Source organism: Centroberyx affinis, unplaced genomic scaffold (genome assembly GCF_046629955.1).
Source record: "Centroberyx affinis isolate AG114_WGS23_722 - 3 ecotype Tasmania unplaced genomic scaffold, CSIRO-AGI_Caff_v1 ptg000755l_1, whole genome shotgun sequence".
NCBI classification, from domain to species: Eukaryota; Metazoa; Chordata; class Actinopteri; order Beryciformes; family Berycidae; genus Centroberyx; species Centroberyx affinis.
The window spans coordinates 560,962-585,482 of record NW_027279367.1 but is presented as its reverse complement, the minus strand read 5'-3'; positions in this window follow the sequence as shown (position 1 = coordinate 585,482).

Here is a 24,521-nt window from a genome sequence, read left to right as displayed (position 1 = left end):
ATTCTCATAAAAGATTTATGAGGCAACATTGTTTTAAGTGGTCCACTCAAGGTCCACCGAAATTCAACTCCTCAGCCAAGGTGGTCTGTGGGAAATAATCTGCCAGATCTTTTGGTGATGGATAAAAAATACTATTTTTATTTGTTTCTACCCTCTGTCTCCCTCTGACCACTCCCCCCATGCTGACTAATGGTATATGTGTTTCTGGGATGTGAGGAGGGGAAGACACAGGAGGGATGTTGAAATGGGGATGAAGGTTTGCATGCTTGAATGTGTGTGTGTGTGTGTGTGTGTGTGTGTGTGTGTGTGTGTGTGTGTGTGCCTATGTGCATGCATGTGTGTGTGTGTAAATCTGGCAGCACAGTCCAATAATGAGTGTCTGATTAATGACTACAGTGTTCACAGGGCATCTCGCTGTCCCATAGCTCACTAAAGGGGCTGAATCCCCCCAACACATGCATACACACACAACCACACACACACACATCATCAAACTTTGTCTTCTTCTATACCACCTGTCATTTCATTTATAAATAAGTCAGAACAACAGGGCAGAATATATTGAACCTAGAAGTGAGTTACAATCTATGGTCCAAGAACAAACGGAGCACATTCCATTTTTTTGTTTCCTTTGTATTAATATTTCTATCTGCTTTTTCTTTCCTCCCTCCTTCAGTTTTCAGCGTGCTCCATTGCTACTTTCACTGTATCAGTGTGAATGATTCTGCTGCAGCAGCCTTTGCTAATCACTTTGACAGCACAAAAGCCATAAAGGAAAGAAAACACATCCTGTTTGTTAGCGTGATGCAGCAGTCACTAAACAGTGGATTCACGTTCTTAATTTCTGCCCCATGACATTTGCGCCCCATGCCAGTGGAAGAATGCCAGATGGGGTGTATTTGTGTATGTGTGTGTGTCTCTGTGTGTACCACTTTTAAGCTCTCATCTGTGAGACACGGCACTCCATGGGAGCTCAGGAATCAGCAGACAAAACTCTGAATGGTGAAGCATCGGCAGCCTACCTCATGTTCTGACTTGTGGGATGTTAAGAGGCTTACCATCCTCCCCTCAAAACCCCATGAAAGCCCAGTCTCTGTTTCTAGGACTCATGTTTAGAGTCTTGGGGATTCAAGATGGCGTTCCATTATTTTAGACAGCAGAGCCTTAACTATGAAGGATTAATAAGAGGAACACTTGAAAGGGATAGCATCTTCATCTAATATAATCAACATGATTCCTATTTTTGCCCCGCTGGAGATAAGTGCTCTCCCCACATTAGAGAGGGCGGTGTCAAGTGTCAGATATACAATAGATGTCTGAGTCCTGTCATAAAACATACACATGGATTAATTCAGCATGGCATTTTAATTTCCACAGCTTCAATCCCCATTTTGTACACACATGTGGAGTGACACACTGTGTCATGATTCATGCATGGCGAATTAGTCTCTCATTTATCACCCCCCCCTATCTCTGGGAAATGTATGCACTATTTAGTCTCATACAACCCTGTATCAGCGTCTTTTTTTTTTCTTAACTGAGTCATGCTGCACTGTACTTGAGAAAATCAGGGATTGATAAAAAATTAAACTGTAAAAGTGTAGCTTTTACATTTTTTTTGTTTTAAGTACATAATTATATTTAAATGGTATCATTTCAAGTGTTATTATTGTTTTCTTTATGGATGTATGAATTCCATTTCAAGGTTTTATTGAGAATACTTCCTGTCTCTATCTTATTCAGGGAATAAGAGAGCCCCATTGCAACATAAGTGAATGGAATTTACAGATCTTAAGATATTAAAAGCCCTATTCAAAAAGAAAAACAGATTCCTAAATCAAGGATGAGCCACTGCTTTATTCATGTCTTCAGATACAAGTGCCTGTCAAGCACTGAACCCACCTGCTCTTGGCTGATTTGGCAGATGCTAAATTAGATTCAGGGAGGGGGCGGGGTTTGAGGTGCGAAAAGAAAGGCATTTTCTTTTCATTGATAACAGTTGACTGAGACATTAGTCCAACAAGAGGTGGCAGAGGTGACAAAGGTGCTTCTTATTCACTTTCCACTGGCGACCTTGAACATGGGCACACTTCAGTATGAATGAATGAATATATTTGAATTATATTGTGTGTGATATGTCTTTTTTGTGGGATAATTATGTTTTTCTGTCCATCAGTCAGCTATAGTGAAGGACACTGTCATATATGATCCTTGACAAGGTAGTCCTATCTGCACACAAAACATATGAACACACACACACACAACCAGACAAACACAGCTACATATGCAAGCACAAACAGACTCAGACACACACACACACACGCACACACACGCACACACACACACACACACACACACACACACACGCACACACACACACACACACACACACACACTACTCTGCACAGTGTCACAGGCAACTGATCAAAAGGAAATTGCAGTGTGCTTTGGAAACCCTGATGCGAAGAGGATGAAATTACAGAAGGTGCTTAATTCAATGCGACACATCCATTTACACAGAGTAAATGGCTATTACTCACATGTATATAGACTGTAAAACACAGCACAGGATATATGAAGAACCCGGAACACATGGACATGTAACATGTAGCATGTAGCACAGGTTACAGTCTGTTTATTCCCAATGTTATCGGAGAGAGTAGGGGAAGAATTCATACTTGATTAATCAAATTCAATCCCCTGTCTGGCTGTGAAACATGCTTTGATAAAAAAAGAAGAGCACATTTATATTCAGTTACTTTGCGCATACACACAACCCTTTGTGAGAATGCTTTGCCATTTTGGTTTCTACTAATACATTGTGAACCATCTCATTTCCTAATGCAAATATGAATCAGGAGCAATAAGCTCCTGAGCAGGTGATGGTGAATTCTCTGTCTTCCCTCATAAGACTCCATTTGCAGAGTAAAAAGACTAAAGTAGCAATGGAATCCTCCAAACACACAAATTATGCTGTAAAGCCTGCTCATTTCCACACGATGAGCCACAAATTCACCACGCTTAAAATGCAGCATAGGCATCTGACGCCGTGGGAGCAATGAGCTGGCAGAAAATGTTTGAGCAGGAGGTTTTTCAGGAGTTTAAGGGAACCTTCTTTAACACCTAAAGTAGGCGTTGTTGTGAAGCAGCCATTTCAGGTTGGATTTACAGCCACTCCATGTGTCCGCTCCCTAGAGACGGCCTCTGGCTGCCGCCGGCCTCCCAGCTCCCCGAGGAGCCACAGAGAAACCGAGCACAGACACACAGATACAGAACATCTGTCAGTGGACAGAGGCACATGAAACACACATAATCTCTCAGGGAATGGCGAGTTAGAGAGAGAGAGAGAGAGAGTGTAGAGGAATCCAACATGAGAGGGAGGTGTGCTGGAAGAGAGGTGACGGAGAGAGACAGAAGCTGTGTGTGAGGCATTCATACTGCCGCTCAATACGTCTTTATGTACCAAGAGACAATGAGTAAAGGAAAGAACAAACAAACAAAAAACTGTTTACATATTATGCATCAGCATACACCATTACATTTTATTTTATTTGCTATATTATATATATATTATATATATTTTCTATTATACTATAATCTCTATAATACCCGTCTATACTTAATATTGACATCAATCTATTCTGTATTTGACATAATAGAGAGAGAGAGAGAGAGAGAGAGAGAGGGAGGGAGGGAGAGAGAGACACAGAGAGAGAGGGAGAGACAGAGAGAGAGAGAGACAGACAGACAGAGAGAGAGAGAGGGAGAGACAGAGAGAGAGAGAGAGAGAGAGAGAGAGAGAGAGAGAGAGAGAGAGAGAGAGAGAGAGGTTGGGGTAATGGAACTCTGATTTAAGTAACTTCTGCCTCCATTGCCCCTCTCTTTTCTTTTGCTGGAGGCAACACTTGTCCACTCCATGAATCGGAACACAATTGGAATTCTCGTCATGGGCTTATAAGACAGGAATGATCACCAACATTACCATACAACTCCCTCACACTAGTCCCTCAATAACTGTAATAGACGCAGTGATACTGAGATTGATAAGCATCAGCCCTCAGAGGCAGCTGATGAAGGTCTATTACAGAACGGAGACTTCGATAGGCCCCCAGTGCAACAGTTGTTCCCTCCTTTAACTATTTTTATGACTTGTATAAAAGGTCAGAGTAATGAACGTTTTATTCCCACTCAATTAAAATTGAGTTATTTATTCTAAAGGCTTAAAGGAAATAATAGAAATGAAAAATACACACATGCAGTACACACACCCTCATCATCACTCCTCTCTCTCTCTCCTTCGCTCTCTTTCTAGCTCACTCGCTCTCTTTCTCCCCTAATCCCCTGTTCAGTGCGAGGTGTTTTATTCTGTGCCTGTCAGCAGTTTGAAACGGCAGGCTCATACCCATTCATGGCATTGTGTTGTACAATTACACTGACAAATGCTTGAGTGATTTTCTTGGCGGTGTTTCATTAAAAAAGAAAAAAAAAATCCACACTACAAGGAGGGAAAAGAAATGGCTAGAGAATAAAACAGCATTTTTCTACCGCAGGGCCTTTCTCATAAATATTGTAATTGTCCAGTGATAGAAAGAGAAAAGCCAGCCAGAGATATTTCCCCATTTTCTGGTTAATACAGGAAGCCTTAACTTGTCTGCAAGCTGAGCCTGGGAGATAATAAGGGAATATCTAAATAGTATCTTCACCATTATGCCATCACATAGAGGAATGACAGCACAGTGTAAAACATGTAGATTTGACAGACAGAGCTCCATGAGGAGAATAGCAATTGTGTGGTGGTTTGTGCCATATTTAATCTGAAAGCCTCTCTTGACAAACAAAACTCTGTGGGCTCCCCTTCTGTGTCTACAGTAGAATCTACAGTCTACAGTGTGTGTGTGTGTGTGTGTGTGTGTGTGTGTGTGTGTGTGTGTGTGTGTGTGTGTGTGTGTTGGTACCGGCAGCAAATGTTATCTCTGAAATAAATGAAATAGTGAAGTGGATTGCCGGACAAGTCCTAAAGATAACACAGAGTGGCAGCCAGCAGAGAGGTGCTAGGCTTCTCATCACCGTTAAATCACTTTTTTATGGCAGTTGTTACCCATAATGCAGGTGGACATGTGTGTAATACCTGCAGAAATACACATACACACACACAGCACACACACACAGACACAAGCGCACACACACTTGGGCAAGACAGCGACTAACATCTAATAAGTTCACACACGAGACGATGGGCCGAGGCAATTATGATTATCTTAATATTTCTGTGTTATTGTAGTGCAGAACATTGAAATGCAGGGCTACATCCCACCACAACGTGATTAATTAAGATGCCAGTTAGAGAGTCATTGTGGGTTGAGCTGATTAGCAGGGTCAGAGGCTCCAGGCACCCCTGCTCTACTGAACTAGACACTGTTAGCAAAGCAGCAGACCAACACAACACACGGCAGACACACACACACACACACACACACACACACACACACACACCCACACACACAGTTATAAACAGAGACAGAGGAACACAGACAGACATAAACAAAGGCAGACATGTGGACAGAAAGGCAGACAGACACACACAGATACACTCACACACACACTCACATACTGAGAGAATCGCAGAAACATTACTTTTCATGCTAATTAGCTGTCTGACAGTGTGGCAAAGACAAATATAGCCGGTACTGGTGGCTCTTTTCAGTGAATCACAATATTCACTACGCTGTAGATAGACTAGCACTGCTTTAAACAACCATGGATGAGTCGTTTGCTATGGAAATGTTTTTTTTTATTTTTCTCTCAGTGCAATTCTCTTTGTATCCTCTCTGAACAACAAACTCAAGGTCAGTCAGAAATAGGCTTTGCCTCATTCCTGACGCGTTCTTACTCTATTCTGTTCTATTCTATTCTACTCTGTTTTCCATCTCATCTCCCATTCCACAAGTTATCTCTCGTTTGATAGCACACATTCATCTTTCTCTATCATTTCATTCATTAACCAGTCCTCAGAAGATGGAGATGCTTTTGCATGTTGACTTGGGGTCACTCTGCTCTCTGCGTAAGGTGAAAACCGATCTCAAAAACAACTTAAAGTATAAACTTGTAAAGGGTGGATGTAGGTGGTCCTTTGAGAAAAAAGCCTGTACAAAACCAGTGAACCTGCCCTCGTTGTTAAACCGTGCAAATGTCACAGTAAAACTTCTCCTTATTGTCTGCGTCTTCACGCTATGTTTGACTTTCAGCTCCCTGCTACACGGCAGTTCCCATAGGTGTTACGAACCAAATGACCTGATGTAGTATTATTTTCATCCTCCGAGGGTACATGGTCCAACTCACACCAACTGCGTGTTCATGTTCCCATTTTCGGAATCACTCACTTGCTCTCTCACTTTCTCTCTCTCTCTCTCTCTCTCCATCTCTCCGTCCCTGGCTCCTCGGTCTTCTTGCGGTCCCAGGGGGAGTGGCTGAATCTAGGACACATGAAATATTAAAACTCTTCTTGGGAAGTCCTCATCATCAGCATATGTTGCTCTCATCTCTGGTTCTCTCTCTCTCTCTCTCTCTCTCTCTCCCTCTCTCTCTCCCTCTTTCAATCGTTACTATCCTCCCAACACCCATTTTCCCGCTCTTAGTGTCAAAGTATGTAACCCTAACCCTAACCCTATTCATTCATTCATTCATCCATTCATTGAGTGAAACAGTTAGTTAGTCACCTTATGAAAAACTCAACTCCAGCGAAATGTTTTGCTTTGCCCTTCAGATTGTATGTAAGTGACATTATTCCCATGAGTTCTATTTGGCGCTATTAAGTGTTTTGCCTATTCAGTGATGCCACCCCCTCACTGGCATACATTTGCCTGCATGTGTTTTAATATCTGCTGCTAATTACTTTGCATTCATGCAAGACATTGAATAAATGTTATAAAACACAGTAAATATTATAAAGTCTAATGTGCTTAATGGTTCATCACACTAAAAAGCTCAGATAGTAGGATCTCTTACTAGAACCTGAACCAACTGGAATTTAGATTTTTTAAAAGGGTTTCATGTGAGTTCATTAGATTTCTGCAGCTCTCTCCCATCATCCCCTCCTCTCCTTGCATCTCCTGCCGTCTTATTAGGTCCTCATACAGGCTGGGTTGTTATTTTCAGGTGGTTCCAAGAGTGAAAAATGTCCGCTGCTCCGAGCTACTGAATCACCCACTTGGGAAATGAAAAAGAGATGAGAGAGAGAAAGAGAGATGAGAGCGAGAGATGGCCCATAAAGGTAAACTGGGCGAACCGCCAGGCGTTTAAAGTCTTACTTTATAGGGAGATAGCTTCATCAGATAAACAGGTGTGCTGATGCAGAATGCCAATAAGCAAGACATCCGACCTGAGAGATTTATAGACAGAAGTCATTCACTTACAGTGCTGTTTGACCTTCAGGAGCAGCCTGACACTCTGTTAAGCCTGCCCCAATTAGTTTCATTTGGCTGTAATTGGCTTAATGGCCATGTGGACATGACAAAGGAGAGGGAATTCAGCCAAAAGTTTCCGTAAAAAACAGATTTGTTCAATTTGGGCCTGCTGGTCCGCAGCAAGGAAATCTTCACTTGCTGGACAGCGGGTGGAAAGTGTGTAACTGTTTGCTTGTGTGTGACAAAAAGGAAAAAAAAAAGTGATTTTCCCTCCAGGGGCAGAGCAGTTTCCTAAACACATTTGGAGTGTTTTCCTCAAGTGGCTCAGCAGCAATCTCAGTGTGTGTGCGTGTGTGTGTGTGTGTGTGTGCCACAGCTACATTTTGTTGATGATGCTGTCACTGCTGTTGGCATCTTGGATGCGTCCCAGAGTCCCTCTAGGCAAAAGACGGGGACGATATATCTCTTCTTGCATTGGACACACACACACACACACACACACACACACACACACACACCACCCACACACTTCCTGTGGCCTCCTCCCTGCTCTTTTCTCCCATGTGTGGCCTTGGTGGGCTGTCTGGGCTCTAGTAGGAACAGAGAGTGTGTAACTAAGCACATCCTGTCAGACAGTCATGCTATCTTCCCCTGGTCCAGCCCCTCGCCTTCCCTTCATGCTCCGTTTGCCTGTTATTCTCAGGAGACAGCTGCTCTGAATGGAGGGGGCTCTGCAGTAAGGCAGGAGGCTGTATAACATTACAGTCACACACACCAACTCACCCCACACCCATCTCAAGGTGAATCCTGCTAATTGGGAAATAATTTGTTTCTCCTTATTTGTGTAGGATTGAAAAGAAGCAGGGTAGCAACCAATAATGTAATAACTACCGGATAATATAATAACTTGTCAAAATGTAATAATATGTCCCTCTAAGATGTAATAAAAACATCCTGTTAATCTCCCATCAGAATCTTGCAAGCTGATTCATACCAGTTATTATGTAATATTTTTACATTATAGGTTAGTTATAACCTTATAATGTAATAACTTTATAGGTTATTACATTATTGGGGAAAAAGTTATTACAATATCGATCAGGAGATTTTATTACATTATTGGGCAATTTATTACATTAACGGTTTTTATTACATTTTGACTCACTTAGAGGGACATTTTATTCCATTTTGACAAGTCATTACATTATCCGGCAGTTATTACATTATCGGTTGCTACAAGCAGGCTTGTGACTAAAAGGTTACAATAAGTGAGCTGGTGAGCAGAACGCTGACAGTTCAAATTGTCAGACTCAGAAATCTCGGTGTGGAAGGAAATGAGTAACTTTCTTGTTTCTTCAACTCCTGACAAGGTGCCCGTGAGCAAGGCACTGAAGCCCCAAACGCTCTGTGGCCAGCAGTAAAAGACTGATTGTACTGGGCAGCTTCCATATGTGAATGTGAGGAGGGTGTTTCTGAAAAAGAAGTAAACCTTCCTTGGCTAAATAAAGGTAAAAAAAAAAAAAAAAGTTGCTGTTGTTGTTCTCCCTACTCACCTCCTGTATTCCCTCCACTGGTTCCTTGTGGCTACTTGCATCAAACTGAACACTGTAGTCAAGGGTGTCACTTTGTGTTGAAAAGTGGTGGGGACATAAGGGCTCAGATGAAAAAAATTTTTTTAAACAGTCTTCAACATATGCGATTTTGAGCATTGTAATGGGGGGGATCGGTATGAGGTCAGAGTAGATAATTACGGCGAGAAAAAAATTGCATAACGGCGCATCAAAAGGGCAGAGCCTAGGCTACTACAGAGTCGACAATACGAAAATACTCAGCATAAAACGCACAACAACGTCGACCGCACAAGTACAGTCATCCATCTGCATCACATCCACAGCTGCAACACAAGTCAAGAATTTGTTAAAGTTACTGATCAGCGCATGCACGTTTTTGGGTCCTTTTAGAATCAGTGGGCTAGGGGGATTTTTTTTTTTTTTTTAGCTATGTTTAGCTTTTTTTTGGACAATGCACACTTGTTTCTTCTATATTTACATTGCATTGTATGTTTTCTTATTGGGCAAATAAACCTTTCTCAAAGCGTTCTCATTTGTTAGTTAACATTTCTTGGTGCAAGCTATTCTTCAGAACATTTTTAACAAATTATGCTTTTAAAACGTGATGGGGACAAAATCTGCCACTTCAAAAAGTGGTGGGGACATGTCCGCAGCGTCCCCAGTGTAAATGACACCTATGACTGTAGTGCTGGTGTTCAAGGCTATATGAAGGCAGCTGCATCCCCATAGCTTCGGGCTGTGGTCCAGCCCCATACTTCATCCCATGCCCTGTGGTCTGCTGCTACCAGGCACCTGGCTTTCCCTTGCCTGTAGCAACCTGGTCATTGCTCCCAGTCGTTGACCTCCCAGTTCCCCAATGGTGGAATGACTTTCCCACAGAAGTCCAAACTCAAGCTAAGGCTGGGTATTGTTTAGAAATTTTCAGTGCTGATTAACGATATCGGACTCAAGTCTTCAGGCAGAAGTCTTAAGTCGAGTCCCAAGTCTAATGTAGATTACCAGGTCAAGTCCAAGTTGAATCCATGTCATTAATGTCAAGTCTCAAGTCTAAATGTAGAACACCAAGTCAAGTCAGAACAAATCGAGTCTAGTATCAATTTAATGTCTTAAAGAAAATAAAATATCTAGAATTTTTCAATGCAATATTGTTTTAATAGGATAATAACTTGGTAAGACTTTGAGTTCTATAATCAGTTTCATCTTCAATAAATTCAGTAATTCCATGCAGATTCAGTAACATCGTAACATGTATGTATAACACGTAATTAATCAAACTGCTTTTGAAACGAACCACTGAAATGCAATAAGGAATGCTTGGAGAAACATGTAAATGGAGTTAAAATAAAACTTTGGGGTATGGACTCATTGTTGCGATTGCTGACTGCGGATGAGTCATCAATTAGTTACATTTCACTTTGCATTAGAATCTCTCCTTTACAAGTGTAACCACAACCCTTGACTAGCTCTCGCAGCATGCGCTCAGAGAGCAGTTGGGTGTGTCTGCAGCCAGTGGCCTTGCCAATCGCGAGTAAAGCTGCAGCACTGATGGCAACTGGCTGTGATAACAGATTTCTTAGAGGATGTACTTATTTCTTTGAACATTAAAGGACTTAAAGTTGGCACTGAACGTCTTAACAATTTTACATGCTCAGAAAAACTGATGTGATTCGGTTGGTTCCTGTAAATTTTCTATACCAGTAAAATGTAATTCTTGCCCCAACCTTAACCTAATTGTGGTTGTTTAACTTTGTGAAAAGTTCTAGGTAATAAAAATTTTGCCCTGAGGAGGAATTGAACTTGGAGCATTTTTACAATTAGTGAGATTTCAGTTTGTCAGAATCCATTCATTGCTCTGCATATAGAATATTTTCATCATGTGTGGGTGAAAAACACAAGATTTCTTCAAACTTTTTCATCATAAGTTACTTAGCCCAGATGCATAGAAGCAAGTGCAAACACAAGCATTTACATATAAAAAGTAGATGCAGCCTCTGTTGTTTGTTTCTGAGGTTCAGTCTTGCTTCTTCCAGTTGAAAAATATTTTTTTATTTTTATCTTTTGCTGACCTTAAAAAAGGTTATCCATACCTTCATCTATTCTCTCTACTCCTGTTATTAACCAGAATTCCCTCTACTGTTTGCAACCAGTTCAAAATGCAGCCGCTAGACATTTTACCAAATCCAACAGTTGGGATCATATTATGTCCATTTTAGCTTCCCTACATTGGTTGACTGTTCTTTTTAGAATTGCTTTTAAGATAATAATAATAACTTAATAATAACTTTAAGTTAGTCAACTCTGAATCATTGCATGGTGTGGCTCCCAGCTACATATCAGACTTTTCATTACTTATGAGCCTAAGCGCAGCCTCAGATGATGAGGGAGGAAACTCCTGGCTGTTCCAAAGTCCAGGCTTAAAGTGTGTATTGGAGAGACAGCGCTTCCGGCGACCTTCAGGCATGTAAAGCTCTACAGTGAAGTAAGTGATGAAATTTTGAACACAATCAATTGTCATGATGGCAAAAACTAGGAAAATAAGGCCCAGGTTGAAAATAACCGGGATTATCCTTTAAGGTGAAAAGTCACGCCCGGGGCTTTGCAATCCATGCGGCGCTCAGGCTTCCAAAATCAGTTTTATCCTTTAAATCTCCTCGTAAAAAAAAACACTTTTATGGACAGACATTTTTAGAATTCCCATTTTCTTTTTTATTGTCTTATCTTGTATTCAGTTTTACTCTCTAGCACCTGTTTTGTATTTTTTATTTTATTTTCTTGTATTCAATTTTTATCTACTTGTACTTTGCGCTTTATAACTTTTTGCATTTACTCATGGCATAAAGCACGTTGTAACATTTTGTTTTACAAATAAAGTTTATTGTTATTATAAAGTGCCCATTTTGTGGCCACTTATAGGCAGCATTTTGGGTGGGTCAAGACCCATAAAGTTACAAATAGGATCAAATTTATACATTATAGCCACAATTTAATAATTATAATGTACTCTAAGTGATTAACTCACGAATTTGCAGTTTCACCCATATTAGAATTGCAGCAATGTAATAACAATGTGTTATTTCATTAATCCTGCAGAATAATGGTGCTTTTTGTATTTTTTCTCTATTGCTCTTTTTGCTCATTTGTACGCACACATAGATGCAGGTATAGACACAAACACACGCACACACACGCACAGTGCCCCTCAACATTTACACACGTGCATATGCAAATATACACTTCATAACCCAAATATCACGAGCAGTTACAGCCAACAGAGGAGAGATTTGAATGAGATCATGTCAATCAGTTGAATGAACCTGCCGTAAGTGAGAATTGGCCCTGGTCCCATGTATTCCTCTCTTTCATATTTACTCTTGAACAGTGTCAGAGTGTGAATGTGATAATGAAATTATTTAAAGCCACATGCATTAGTCTATGTCAATGATATAGATAAGCTGTTGCATAAAGTACCAACAAGTGGGAGTGCAGGGAAAGCACAGGGGTAGGCTAAGAGAAAAGGAGGGAAAAAAGAGAGGACCACAGCCAAATTATACTCACTGGGCCCTTGTTGTGACCACAGATGGGCAAAAGTACATCAAAAACTCTCAAAAATAATCAAAATAAGTTACAAATTACAGGTAGGAATTTGCTTTTCCTTAAAAAAAAAAAAAATGGTCTGATGTAGCCTATGTCAAAAAGATGGTTCATTTTGTTCACATTTTGTTAAAGCGGCATTAATTAATCTATGAGTTTTATTGACCTTCATTGACAAAAAAGGAATAGCAACATTGACAGGTCTCTGTCACAGCCTATGGTGGCCTGTAATTACCATAATAAAGTCACATTTTCACTGTAGAGATGAATGAGCTATAGCTAAATAGAGCAGAGATCCAACAGATCTGTCTTGTGAAGAGGTAATATAACACAAAGAAATAATTGCTTTGTCATTTGCTTTTTTGGCCTGAGAGTGAAATGTGTTGCAGCGCTGGTCGTTCTCTCATAGCACCGTCTCCATCTTTCCCCGTCCATCTCTCTCCATCCAGCAGCTGAAAATGTGAGAAGGTGGGGGGAGGAGATTGGGAGTGTCTTGAGATTCCGATGGGCAAAGTAATCGTTGAGTTATTGGTACTGATCAAAAATTCTATCAAATCTCCACAGATACATTATGGTCATTTTTTGCTATGGGACAGTAACAACCTTACTTTTACACCTTTAAATATAAGAATCCAAATTAAAACAAATTAAATCAGCTTTTCCAATGTATGTTGTGGAAATACTGGTTGTGGGAATATACTGAAACTCATGTGGGATGTGGCTTTGATTTCTAGAGGGACCACACCAAGCCCACTATACAGTAAATTACTTTGGTTCAGTAACTACATTCCATCCATTCAGAACAAGTTTGGGATTTCATAATTAACACCAACTGCAGATTTCACCTAGATTCTCTGGTTCTATTTTTCAGTAGTTAGTTTTATGAGTTGCTGTCTATTTTTATCGATTGTGTTGATGTCAGTGATATTTCTTCAGTGAGCTGGCATCATTCTGAACAGGTAACAGAGATGAGTTCATTGGTGAGAACTAGTAGCTGTGCATAATTGCATATATGCATATTATTCTTCTACCAATCACCAACAACAGTAACAGCAGAGGTTCCTGACAATGAGCACATGAGCGAGCTTAGTTTGCATTCAAGGTGTCACTGTTAGATGCATTAACTTAACTGTGTCTGTGTCTTTCCCTCATCATTAGCAGAATTACTCATTACCCCAGGGTCTCAGGGCCGCAGTAGTTGATGTAACAGAGGTTTCGGTGTCACATTGAATAAATGTGACTAATGACGACGGTGTCACAGTACACGAGCAGAGACATATTTGCGTTTGGCTCCCCGTGAGGAAATGAGTGTCCAGGGATGATTCACTCACCAGCAGGCCAGCGTGCTTGTTAACATCCCCATAATTAAGAGCTTGTGCTTTTATCAACACAAACAGACACACACTGAGGTATGTATATACAAACATGTGCAAATGCATTCTGTGGGTGCACCTATAGACACCCACACACACACATGTGCATCCAGATCCACTTGTAGTGAGTATAATTATGAGCTAGTTGTTTTTGACATCAAATTGGAGCAGAATGATGCTTTCAGGAGCCAGCCCTGCTATCAAAATAGGTAGGAGAATTAGTGTAGGTGGATGTGTGTGTGTGTGTGTGTGTGTGTGTGTGTGTATGTGTGTGGCGTGTGTGTGTATTTGTCTTTTTCCTTCTGTCCACATTTGGAGGTGGTTGGAGGGATCTACGCAAAATGTGGGCTAATAAATCATATCAAGACAACTCTCCCTCATGCATCCGCACACATCCGTACGCACACACAATCCAAATAGAGAGGCAGAGGCAATATAATATAACAGGAGACAGGAGGAGGGGAGCAAGCGGAGAGGAAGAAGCACATTTCTAGACAGATGGGCACACGGGTCGATTTCATTGGCCCCACAGTCAATATTCAAGACATAATAATAGATATCCAATATGTGAAAACAAGCACCATGAACCATACCACCTTTCCCCACACACTGACAAATATCCAATAAACTAAAATGAATTCAAAGCAAAACATATCCCTCTCTAGTGCTTCAGGGTCTCCCCATTGGTGGTATTGATGGTATAGAAGGGAGAGCCCGACTAAATGGGTTGAACGTTAGTGGTGGTCTGCATGTTAATCTTCATATGTAAAGACTATCATTCTCCATTTCCAGGGGGAGGCAGAGAGAGAGAGAGAGAGAGAGAGAGAGAAAGGGAGAGAGAGAGCGCTCCAGGACTTTGGATGATTGTATTACCGAGGAATTCCTGATCTAATGCCTAAAATATCCTGGAGCGGACTGAGAAAATCACAACAGTTTGAACAGCGCTGCTATTACTGGGGAGAGTGTGCTTGTATGTGGCGGAGTCACTCTCCTCGACTCATCCTTTACAGTCTGGTTGTCCGAGCCTTGTAGCAGCAGCAGCAAGGCAAACAAGCCTCAATCATGCAGCAAAGTGAAAGTCAATATATTCTTGAATGGATTTGAGTGAGATGCCTAAGGCCTATAAAAATAATGGAGTGTGTAACACTATTCCCGGCACCCCAAATGGAAACAGCCTTTAGGGGGGAATATCTAGCATAAGACAAGCTAACTCTCCTCTGCACAGCAGGGATCACGGGGGGAGAGAGAGGGTGTGATGTGAACACTTACCTGTGTCAGGAGACCCGCAGCCATATTTAGAATATTACAATGCTTCGCCTCATTACTATTCTCTCCACTATAAGCCTCCCTCCTGCTGAATGGGTGTGAGTTGCGTATGTGTTTGTGTGTGTGTGTGTATTAGTGTGTGTTGTAAATGTGTATATAAGTGTGCAGTAAAATAGTGTTTTTCTTCTCCCCAGGTGAACCCATATTCACACAGTTCTCCATTTGCATGCATTAGGATTCTGTGTGCAGCCAGAAACAAAGGCACTTCTTCAGTGCTTATCGCCTAAGATAGAACAGAAGAACAGTGCGTATAGTCTTGGGCAGCTAAACTGAATTTGATTGTAGATCATTTGCGAGATCGGTCCATCTCATGGCACAACACCGGGGCAACATTTGTCCCTCGAAACAGCGTAATAAATGTGAAATTGTGTGAAATTGACAAATATGTTAAAAAAAAACAAGGTCAAGGGACTTTTCGTGGCAGCTATAGCCATAAAGAAATCACAGTGGAATCAAATATGCTCACTTTATAGACAAGGCTGACTTCTCGGTGCAATACAGCATGCCATCAAACTTAGTCTCTTGAGTTGGGTTGTCTTTCAGAGTTAGTGTCAGGAAGGCCAGTGAGGACAGAGGAGATGTCACAACAAGAAATTCAGTAGCACACACTGTCACAAGCACAAGGACACACTCCATCTTCATCTGCCTCTTTTTTGCTACATGTTTTATTTTCTTTCCCTCCCAGCTTTCATCAACACGTGTGTTTCTCCTTCACGTTTTGTTGAAGTTCTTGCTCATATCATACTGTGAATTGAAAACATTCTTCAGTGCACAAGGTTGAGATACGCTATACCTTCAGCGGCTGCACAGAATTTCACGTGACTTGAATGAGTATAGGCATGCCTGCGCTCATGCAATGAAGAAGTCAAGAAGTCGCTGAAAGTGTGTAACAAACACATCCGCTGCCTATCATTAATTTATTTTTGGTTTTTGTTTCTCATTTTCAATATATGTAATGTGTCCCTCTGATATCATTTCATGCAACCACTTGACAGATGTATTGTTAGTGTCTCTATCCACCATGATGTGTCTCTATCCATCATTCGTTTTTTTGTTTGCCTCTCTGTCTTTCATAACCTTCTCCCTAGTGTCACCCTGTTTTCTTCCGTCACTCGCTCCTAACTAGGTCATCCCATTCTCATCTCCCTCAAAAACGCTTAAGCGATAACACCAGCTATCTCCATATCTCCATCTCCTGTTCCATTTCATAGGAGGAGCTGCTCCTTAGTATTTCATGGCTCACACTGAATGTGCATCCATTTTAAGACTTTTCTCTTTTTTTTTTTTCTTCTGCAGCATCAGACTGCATCGTGCGGCGTGTGGCTCATGTCAGAGAGTGAATCGGTGGAGGTGAGTGGCTCTGTGAGGAGCACCGAGAGATGTGGCGCTTTACCAGCATACTAATCACCCACCACCTCTCCTCCTCTCCCTCTCTCTCTTTTTTTTTACTCTCTCTACACCTCCCACTCCACCCTCATCCTCAATTTATCCAAATATCTTCTCCCTCCTCTCCCTCTCTCCATCTGCCTTATCGTGTCCTTGTACCAGTTCTACTAAGTCCTTCTAAGTCTTTCTCTGCTTTCCCCTTTCTGCCGTGCTATCCTTCCATCTTGCTCCTACTCTCCCCCAAACTTCTTCCCCTCTCCCCCCTCAAACAGCTAAACCCCATTGATCAAGAGCATGCTCAATACTGTTTGTATTATCTGGACTTCACTTCTTCCTTCTTGCCCTCTTCCTCTTTCCCTCTCTCTCTCTCTCTCTCTGTCTATCTTTCTTCATCTCCCACGTTTTTTTCTTCCAAAGTCTCCCATCGAGTGCTGAATGACAACAGAACACAGCACACTGAAAGAGGGAGAGCAAAAAACTGAGAGTGAGCGAGAGAGAGAGAGAGAGAGAGAGAGAGAGGGAGAGAGAGAGAGAGAGAGAGAAGAGAAGAAAGTGTACCAACCCCCCACAGGGCAGCAGTGAGTGATGGGCTCCCCCTCTGAGCGAGGTTAGGGTTGCCTGTCACTGCAGCCTATCTAGTGCCACCACACCCCCTCTTTGCACTCCATAAGCTGCAAAACTGTCAGTGCCCGGCGTGACAGTCTTAGTGTCACTGTTTCACACTGGGGCGAGAGCAGAAATTCCTCCAGTGACTTGTTTGTCTCTCTGTCCCATCTCTCCGCTTCCCAGCATAAAATGGGCAAGTGACATCTTATTTAACTTGGTGGAAACACATAATCCACAATCTGTGTCTATGGAAATGTGTTTTTCTTGTTATATATTTTGTGCTATTTTTATTTGTTTTGTCTGGATGTTGCTGTTCTTGTTACCAGCTCAGTTTTCTGTTGTGTTTAGTGCTTGTGGTACTTCTTTTTGTGGCTATTGTGGTTTTATGATTGTTATTACTTGAATCTCTTTGCTAGCCTATTTTTCCACAATGTCTGTGTGACCTGATTCTCCAGTGTAAAATGTACTTTAAATACATTTGATTTGAAATGTACAGGACTATAACTGTGTGCTACTTTCAAGTTATAGTTTAACAACCTTTGGAGGACAAATAAACACTTGTTTTCTATCACTGTTTCCAAGAGGGATGCTGTTCATCCTCACTCATTTCGCCAACTGAGCACTTCCAACACAGCGGGTGTTACCACTCCAGAAACACAGTGCATTATTTTATTGTATATTGCATTAGTCAGCTCATTGATGCCAGAAGATGGGGTTTTGTACAGTGATACTTTTTAATTAGAATTGCTTACATTCATCTTGCAACCAAGGCAGCTCTCAGCTTGCTTGTACCAGAGAGAGAGAGAGTGGTCAATTCCCTGTCCCCTGAAACTAAAAGCAACACACTGACCTTCACATCCCTTATCAACGCACTTCACACACACACACATACACACACACACACACACACACACACACACACACACACACACCTCCCTCCTGACCCATCTAATCCTTAATTACCATGTCTAATTAGGCCCTGACAGCAGAGGTCAATCAACTAATTACAGAATCACAGGATCAAAGGGAGGAGGAACAGAGGGACAGCCAGACAGAAACCTCACAGCCATGATTAAAACATGAACATCATCTCTTTAAGCTCACACACACGTACTGTCCAGTACACTACACACTTCACATGCTTCATAAAAATGCACACGTTCACACCAACGGACATGCAAGCTTGCATGCATATTCACACACACACACACACACACACACACACACAGAAACACAGAAACACACACACACGCACACACACACACACACACACACACACACACACACACACACACACTCACACACACACACACACACACACTCACACACACACACACACACACACACACACACACACACGCCTAACACACATGATAAGTACATGGTCAGTAGCCTAAAGCCTGTGCTTTGTGATAGGAGATTCCCCCATAATGCAACATGCCTTCAGGCTCCTCACTCACAAGTGTCACTTCCACCCTCGTCTCTCATCGATCTACAGCTTCAGACCCATGCTGGGTTACAGCTCAGGTCGATCTATTTCTTGTGTGTGTGTCTGTGTGTGGGTGGGGGGGTTATATGTGTGCTTGTGTGGTTACTTGTGTCTACGTCTATGTGTATGTACTGTATATACAGTATACTATATGTATGCAATAAGTCAATGTTTATGTTATGTGTATCTGCATCTGTGCGTTTGTGTGCTACTGTATACGTCAATGTCTGTTTGTATATGTCCATTTGTGTGTATGTGTGTGCATGTGTAAGCTGGCAGGAGTGTGTGCATGTTATCTCACAGCTCTGTGTGTGTGTGTGTGTGTGTGTGTGCTGTATGTCAATGTCTCTGTGTTTGTGCATGTGTATATGTGGGTGCATATATGCTGGCAAGAATGTGTTCATATTGTTGTGTGCATGTGTGTGTGTGTGTGTGTCTCGTGTTAGGTCAGGCCCCAGATCGATATGGGTTGAAGTATCTCGTATTTTATAGCCACATCAATACCGGGATCAGTGTCTTAATCAGCAATGTGTATCTGGCCTGGAAACAGGGTCTCCAGGGAAATGCTGTTTGGAGCGCCATCACAGCTTTGACGTAGGCAAAAGCTGTGATGGCGAACAGAATATCAATGCTACATTTCTATACAGTAGGGCAGCTACAGGATACAGCTGTACTGAGACTAAGGACAGCTACTCAGATATACAATCTCTAGTACATGGTATAGCGTTTTCTTTATTCACAGATATGATATCCATTTTGTCCGTCTCTTAATAATGAATTAATAATGTCAACTTTAACGCAGTGTTTTGATCCTGCTGGCTTATCAGCGTGAGATTCATGATTAAAACCAGTTGCATTACGGGACGTCTCGCACAGAAAACCTGCTCTATACCAAAAGCTGTAAAAAAGGAGCAACATGGAGGCTGTTACCTACAGTAAACATGTACTGTACACTGTACAATCACAGAGCAAGGTATTGATTAACCTAGACTGCATTTACTGTGGTGTAAAGACTTGCAGCTTGACATAATACAGTATGAAGTTGTGGTTGTACTGCACTGAATTAAAAAGCCTGAGTTAGTCATTGAAGCGGCAGTAAATAGAAGCTGGCAGTGTATTTGTCTGTAAAATCATGCAACGTCTGACTTTTCTCTAATTTTCTCCTCTTCAGCCATCCTTTCCCTCCGGTCTCTGCCCCTCCCTCCCTGCAGCAGAGAGGTGCATTAGGGGAGATTAATAGAAGGTAGTCATGTTACAAATCATCCACTGTGCATTTCCCTATCCATCCTCCACCCCTCGCTTACTCCTCACCTCCCTACTTCTCTCATCTCTTTCTCATTCTTCGTTTCTCTCTCACACACTCTTTCCCTCTTTCTTTCTCTCTCTCTCTCTCTCTCTCTCTCTCTCTCTCCCCCTCTCTCTCTTTCTCACTTTCCCTCTCTCATAAACAGCAGAGTGATCAGACTGCAGGCCAACCTAAAAGAACAGACTATATATCCACCTCTGAATACTGGAAACCTGCCACAGGTGCAGTGGAGCACAATAATTCTCTCTCTCTCACAAATACCCATGCTTTCACATGCTGCAGAGGGTGCTATCCGTGACAGCAGTCTGTGTGTATGTGTGTGTGTGTGTGTGTGTGTGTGTGTGTGTGTGTGTCATTACTGCAAGTGTCAACTTCTGGATGCAGGTTAGATAAACAGTGATGCTGAGCAACCTTTTAAACCGGCTCCGCAGACAGTGCTAATCCAACACTCCCCTTTAGGTCCAGCAAAACAGTTTTCCTTATCATCCTACCGTCCTCTCTCTCTCTCTCTCATCTACTTCTATTCCCCTTCCTTCTGTCCCCCCCTCTCTTCTTCACCCTCCTTTCCTCCTTTCCTTCCCTCCTTCATTCCTTCTTCCCTTCCTTCCCACCTCCCCCCGCCTCCTGCCTTTGCGTTCCTGTGCCAGCTTGCTGCTCATATTTGTCGTCTTAGCAGCCCTTCTCAGTGGGGGTTTCGTATTGGCTGTAATAAGCTGTATCTCTGCTCTGTGCCACCTGTGTCAGCTGGCACTCCTCTCATTCTGCCTCACGTCACACACTGAGTCCCTAATACATTTACATCCCCACCGCTGGGAGGCAAGTAGGTGTTTGCTCCGATGTGTATGTTTGTGCGTGCGTGTGTGGTGTATCTTTGTGTTAAGCGTGTCTGTTTATGTGCTTGCCCGCGCATGGGTGTCTCATCACCAAAGTGTCATATTCATGACCGAATCTGTCTCCATGAATTTCAATGCGGTGTTATCGGTGGCAGCTGGTGACAGCTTTTGATATGACTCCAATGCTCCCTAATCTCCAGACGTACAATGACTTACACATTTACCTGCTAATCCCGCTCGATGACTTCAACTCACTTTCCACTGGGACGCAGACGCGCATCTTGTCAATTTGCCTATATTCACACCAAAGAGGCTTTATTTACAAGTTTTATTTGTGTGTGTGTGTGTGTGTGTGTGTGACTGTGTAATGTCTGCTGTTGTTCACAGGGATGTTCTCTCTGTCTTTACTGGTGAGTCACTTTTTAAATCCAAGGCTGAGTTTTCTTAATTTTTTTGGTCATCTTTGATATTATGTTTGATATTATGTTTACAAAAATAAAAAACGTTTTTTGGGGGGGTTTTTTGGCCTCAAAAGAATGATGTAAAAGGTTGTTTGGCAGTACCTTTGATAACTGATTAGTCCCATGTGAATGAAATCACCATCCTTGTTATGAGCAGATCTGCTGGATAGTTTTAGACTTTGATCCGACTGAGTGGAGCAGGCAGCCTTCTGTGTTACAGTGGTATCTGGGGTGAATCCCCAGCAGCAGTATATCTGTGAGTGTGTCTAACTGATGAAAGGATGTGATGAAATGATGTGATATCTCTTCTGTTTGATGAACTCACAGCTAACGTTAAACCATCACTTGATGCAACCAGCCTGGTCCTAACTGACTGACTGGTTGACAGCCATGACATGCGGTCTCTTATCAATAGCTCACACTGCTGGAGAGGACACTCAGAGGCCATTGCACAGGGGATGTGTGTTGTCAACAGTGACTGTTTTGTCAGGAAAATTACACACTCTGCACATATCTCTACAAAATGTGTTTCAAAGAAAATTTGAAAAATTGTGTTGGCTGTATGAAAGTCAATAATTCTTCAGGAAAATATATGAGGATGTGGGGTTTTTCCCCACTGTGCACGATGTGGGCATCAGGAGCCAAATTCAGGTCAGGTCATTGAATCGAGAAAATAACTGTATTTTTTGTTTTGTCTTTGGTTTATTGAGTAATATCTAACTGAGATAAAAGTAACAGTTAAATTACTGTGAACATTTAACATAGTTTTGGAATTTCCACACAATCTTACCCGAATTTTTGTTAAACTCCCACAATCCATCATTGTGTTCAACAAGATGATCATCTGATTGGCAATCTCCCCCTACTGCTCACTCCCCCCATTCATGTGCCTTGCTTTCTCCCAGATTTCAGTTGGCAGTGCCGATGCTGATGAAAGTAATCAGTCTTTGACTAACTAGTTTAACAATGTGATCAGCCGATCACCGATCCGATCACCAATTGATATTATGCATTTAATGGGTTACGGTTCTCTCACCTCATATGGAGTGATGCTTGCTCACCCAGTGTTACAGTCTCGCAACTGTGTGCAAACTTTGCAACTACAGTGGTGAATCTATGCGTGAAAAGAAAAAAACAAGCACAGATCCTGTGCAGATCCACGCCGCGTGTGTTCAATTCTATGCACTGAACTTTCCGTTTTTGTTTTTTTTTGTATTGTATTGGTTTTTGAAAATCCCTGTCAGTCAAACCCTAGTTTAAAGATAACATACATCTGTCAGTGGGTCCTTCAATCAGCTGTTTTTTCCAAGCTTTGGTAGATTCAAGTATTATTGTTGAGTCTGAACCAGATGATGACCCTCTGGATGACCACTCTGATAAAGATGAGCACTCGGAAGAAGTAAAAATAAAACAACTAATATAAAATAAAATCTCTATTAAATTATGTTTATGTTTATGTTTATTTGCACATTTTTTTTAAACAGAAAACAAACAGACAAAGAAAAAGTAAAATCAAAATAAAATTACAAACCTCACCTAAAAGAGATGTATATAGAAAATAAAATAGAAAAAAATAATGATACAAAATAAAAGTATCAATTCGCATGCATATCTTATACATGCTTAATCACACTGCAAAAACTAGAATAATATAGGCTGCTATAAATAACAAGTTGAGGGTCAATCTCCTAGCACAGAACTTTCAGTCCCAATAGAGTCACAGTGATTTCACTGTCACTGAGACATCACAATAACTGACTGCCATAAATACTGACGACGTCTTCAAGCTGTCTCATGTGTTTCTCAACACTTGAACGGTGAACGACTTTCAACCTACAAGAGAGAAAACGATTAGAAAACACTGTGAAACATCTAGGCTACAGCTACGATGGAGGCTCAACTCCGAGCCAAAGACCATGAACTTCAGACCCTGAGGAACAGAATCAGGGAAACAGAGGAGAGAAGGAGGACTGATGCAATCTGGTGGGCCTCACAGCTGAGGCAGAAGGATCAGAAGCTCTCCTTCCTCAGGAAAGCTCTGGGTGAAACCCTCCCAAAAAACAACAGAGATGAGGAGAGAAGGAAGAGAGAGGGGGGGAGTGAGGAGGAGAAGCTGAAGAAGGCGGTGGACTGGGGAACCGCCGTCTTCAGAGAGAAGATGGAGGAGATCGATCTTCTCCTCAAGAACATTAAGGTCCAGCAGGCATGGACTGTGAAGGCCCTGGAGGACAGGGAGCAGATGGAGAGAGAGGTGCAGAAGAAAAACACCCAGATCCTCACCCTCAATGAGACCATCGGCTGTCTCACTGCAGAGAAGCAGCAGCTGTCCTCCACCATTGCTGCTCTGGAAGCCCAGGCCATGTCTCAGCAGAGCGGGGAGAAGGAGAAGCAGGAGATGGAGACACAGACGGAGCTGAGAGATGAGACACCACCCAGAGAGAACAACAACATGTTGAACTCTTTGGTGGCCACCCTCAACCATCGGAGGCAGAGGATGAGGCAGTGGACGGAGGATGTAAGAGCCTTTGAGGCCAAAGTTGCCTGTGAGCAAGAATGGAAGGAGAGAGAGGAGCTGCAGAGCCGGATGAAGCTGGCTGAAGGAATCGGCTTGGTGCAGCAGAAAGAGAAGGATGCTGAGCTCAGCCTCCTTCATCTCAAACTACAGTCTGCTGACAAAGAGAAGGCAGAGATGACCGCCACCATCAGCGATCTGGAAGCTTTCTCTGAAGCGCTGCTGGAAGACCACAGCCGAGACAGACAGGAGATGGAGGAGAAGGCCAGAGATGCAGAGATGACAAGGATGATCCAGCTGGAAGAGAAGGATTATCAGCTCAACCTCCTTCAGCTCGAACTCCAGTCTGCTGGCGAAGAGAAGACACGGATGACTGCCATCCTCAGCGGTCAGCTTGCCTTCTCTGCAACGCTGCAGAAAGATATCAGCAGAGAGAGAAGGGAGATGGTGAAGAAGGCCAGAGAAGCTGAGATCCAGCTGACAGAGAAGGAGAAAACCATCAATTCCCTTCTCCTCACTCTGGTCAGCCTGAAAGAGACAGAAGCCCGCAAGACCAAGGACCTGGAGGACAAAATCCTCCTGGAACAAGAGTCCTGCAAGGAGGCGAAGGCTCTGCTGCAGCAGATCCAGGAGCAGCAACAGACAGCAGCTGCTCAGGAGTGAA